Source organism: Cebus imitator, unplaced genomic scaffold, assembly GCF_001604975.1.
Source record: "Cebus imitator isolate Cc_AM_T3 unplaced genomic scaffold, Cebus_imitator-1.0 Scaffold535, whole genome shotgun sequence".
Lineage (NCBI taxonomy): Eukaryota > Metazoa > Chordata > Mammalia > Primates > Cebidae > Cebus > Cebus imitator.
In genome coordinates this window covers 81,486-85,469 of record NW_016107850.1, presented here as the reverse complement: position 1 = coordinate 85,469, position 3,984 = coordinate 81,486, and the positions used below count along the sequence as shown (strand labels likewise).

The 3,984-nt window shown below is 38.7% G+C and overlaps 1 long non-coding RNA gene across 1 annotated transcript in view; it reads right to left on the bottom strand.

Annotated features, from left to right (window-relative positions):
• Window positions 1-3,984, bottom strand: part of LOC108293380 — an 8,613-nt gene that overhangs the window by 1,701 nt on the left and 2,928 nt on the right. The window contains exon 2 of the long non-coding RNA XR_001820659.2: window positions 1,341-1,445. This is a non-coding gene — a long non-coding RNA (uncharacterized LOC108293380). The remainder of the gene's footprint in view (window positions 1-1,340; window positions 1,446-3,984) is intronic.

The window sequence follows — 3,984 nt, the reverse complement described above, 5'->3', positions numbered from 1 at the left end:
AAAAAAAAAAAAAAAAGAAAACCTTATTGAAAAGAAATGATCAAATATTATGAAGTGAACTAGAGTGAGGCTAGCAAAAGGCCGACAGATTGTATCATTTGAAGTTCCCTGCTGACTTTTGCTTAACTTACTTTTCTATAGAATGGTAGAAACAAACCAATTCAATCAATAAACACCTAGTGAGCATCTATTATGTTAAAATGCAACCTTCACTTTATGCATATTCCCTGCAATGGACTTTCAAAGAGAAAGTAGCTGAATGTATAAAGTTTAAAGGTTTTTAAAAATACAGTATTTGAGATTTACACAGGTATACAGAGGGCTTTGAGATTGTTAAAATGTAAAGATTTTCTTTTATTTTTGAGATGAGATCTTGCATATGGTCCAATTTTTTTTCTTTTTTCTTTTCTTTTTTCTTATTTGAGATGGAGTCTTGCTCTACCACCCAGGCTAGGAGTGCAATGGCATGATCTCGGCTCACTGCAACCTCCACCTCCCGGGTTCAAGCAATTCTCCTGCCTCAGCCTCCCAAGTAGCTGGGATTTCAGGCACCTGCCATCATGCTGGGTTAATTTCTTTGTATTTTTGTAGAGATGGGGTTTCACCATGCTGGTCAGGCTGGTCTCGAACTCCTAACCTCAGGTGATCCACCCGCCTCGGCTTCCCAAAGTGCTGGGATTATAGGCATGAGCCACCCCGCCTGGCCCCAATTTTCTTTCTAAAAGGAAATATTGTTGACCCAATTATTCACATCATCATAACAATTTTTTCTCAAAATGAGTTTTGTGGCTAGGTGTGGTGGCTCATGCCTATAATCCCTGAACTTTGGGAGGCTGAGAAAGGAGGATCACTTAAGGCCAAGAGTTTGAGATCAGCCTGGGCAACATAGTAATACCCTGTCTCTGCAAAACATTTAAAAATTAGCCAGGTATGGGGTGGTATGTTTTTGCAGTCCTAGCTACTTTGGAGGTAGAGGAGGGAGAATCACTTGAGCCTAGGAGGTTGAGGCTGCATTAAGCTTTGATCATGCCACTACCCTCTAGCCTGGGCAACAGAGTGAGATTCTGTCTCAAAACAAACAAATTTTTGCTTGTTTAATGTGTTGTCACAAAACATTTAGGATAGTTGAGTAATCCCTGGGTCTTTTCCACACATGAAAATTGTTTATTGTCTTAGAAAATAAAATCTATGGAGTTATTGTTTTCTATACAGTTATTTTAAATGAAATGAGAATTTGCTAAAAAGTCTACTACTTATCATACTTTGCTTCCATCTAATGAAATAATTTCCTACCATGGATCACAATGTGACATGACACAATACATATCTAGTTTCATTACCTGTGTTCAGTATTGCTGGAGTTCTGTTCTGAGCTTCTTGATTTTTTCTTCCTTTTTTTATTTCTTAGCTTGAGGTTAGGATCCGGCTCTGAATTCTTCATTTCTCTGCAATGATCACCAAGATAAATATTCACTTAATAATGTATTTTCAGGAAATATCTAAACAATATTACATATGAAATATATTGAGCATTTTTTGCTCCTTGAATTTTCACACCCTTGTTCATTGACTATTTTCATGACAATTAAGTACTCATGTGGGGGTAGGGATAGTGCTGGTGGTAGAAGTGGCATAATGAAGAAACAGATCCCCAACTAAAGCCAAACCATTGTGTTTTCATTCCTAGAAAAAAAAAATCAGCCTGGGTAACATGGTGAAAACCTGCCTCTACAAATAATTTTAAAAAAGAAGAGAAAAGAAAAAAAATTTGCCAGGCATGGTGGTGTGCACCTGTGGTCCCAGCTACTAGGGAGGCTAAGGTGGGAGGATCCCTTGAGCCTTTGGCCGCGGGTGGGGGGCGGTAGGGGCGCGTTGAGGCTGCAGTGAGGCAAGATCATGCCACTGCACTCGAGCCTGGAAGACAGAGTGAGACCCTGCCACAAAAAAAAAGAAAAACATGGTAGACAAATTTATTTTCATTTATCATGGACATTTTAACTGTTTTGTGTTGAAATTCAGATCTTAGAGATAAACAATTTTTTTTTTGAGATGGAGTTTCACTCTTGTTGTCCAGGCTGGAGTGCAATGGTGCAATCTCGGCTCACTACAACCTCTGCCTCCTGAATTCAAGCAATTCTCCTGCCTCAGCCTCCCTAGTAGCTGGGATTACAGGCACCCGCTACCATGCCCAGCTAATTTTTTTTTTTGTATTTTTTGTAGAGATGGGGTTTCACTGTGTTGGCCAGGCTGGTCTCAAACTCCTGACCTCAGGAGATCCACCCACCTCAGCCTCCCAAAGTGCTGGGATTACAGGTGTGAGCCACCATGCTTGACCGGAATAAACATGTGTGTGTGTGTATATATATATATGTGTGTGTGTGTGTGTGTGTGTGTGTGTGTGTGTGTTTTATACCATACATACACAAAGTCCTGGAAACAACCCAAATGCCCAGGAACTGATGAATGGATTAGAAAACTGTCACACATCCATACAATATAACATTTATCAACAACAAAAATGAACCACTGATACGTGCAACCACATGGATGAGTCTCAGAAGCATGGTGCTGAGTGAAAGAAGCCAGAAACAAATGGATCGTTATCCTATGATCCCAAGTATATGATACTATTAAAAATATAACACTATATGCATAGAAATTAGATCAGTGGTTGCTAGGCTGGAAGTAGGTTGAAGGCATTGAAATACAAAGAAACCCAAGGGAACTTTCTGGGGTCATAGAAAGATTCCGTATCTTGACTGTGATAGTAGATAAATGACTATATGTATTTGTCAAAATTCATACAACTTTTTACACGTTGAAAGTAAATTTAACAATAGGTAAATTATACCTCAACAGAAATAAAAGCATATGTTCATACAACATATGTTCCCACAAGGTACCTAGCAGCTTTATTTGTAATGGCCAAAACCTGGAAATACCTCAAATGTCCGTTGACAGGAAAACAGACAAACTGTGGCCCGTCTGTATAATGGAACACGAGTCACAACAAAAGAAATGAATCACTGATGCACTGATGGATGAAAACCAGAATATTCCAAGTGAAACAAGCCAGACAAAAAAAGAGAATGCACTCTGTATCGTTCCATTTATTTAAAATTCCAAAAACCTATTAAATTTATTATAGTGATATACAGCAAATCAATGACTGCCAGGGGATGGCAGGGCAGGGAATGATATGAGGGGAGGATTACAAAGGGGAAAGAGTAGTTTCTGAGGTGTTGGATATTCTTAGTATCTTGACATAGTGACAGTATCATGGATGTATACATACATCAAAATGTATCAAATGACACACTTCATTCTATTATTTATAAATTTCTTTTTATAGAGTTACTTATAAATAACTTCATTGTATTTTACAGTATGTATGGTTATAACATAAAAATACATATTTATATTATTTTATTTAGAGACAGGGTTTTGCCATGTTGTTCAGGCTGGTCTGTAACTCCTGGGCTAGAGTGATCCACCCACCTCAGCCTCTCAAAGTGCTGGGATTACAGGCATGATCTACTGTGCCCAGTCCAATATGTTTCTTGAACTACTTCTCAACTGACAGATATTTCACTTGTTTACAGTGCTTCACCATAATTCTACAAAAAAATATCCTGTTCTTATGATTTGGGTCCAGAAATATAAAGTACTGCATAACTGAAACAATACAATATTAAAAATTACTCTTACAAAAAATATTACTCTTAAAAAAGAGAAAGAATAAAGTATGTGGTAAGAGTAGGTTATCAAGTAAAACAATAAGCCGGGCGTGGTGGCTCACGTCTGTAATCCTAGCACTTTGGGAGGCTGAGGTGGGTGGATCACCTGAAGTGGGGAGTTCGAGACCAGCCTGACCAACATGAAGAAACCCCATCTCTACCAAAAATGCAAAATAAGCTGAGCGTGGTGGTGCATGCCTGTAATCCCAGCTACTTGGGAGGCTGAGGCAAGAGAATCACTTGAACC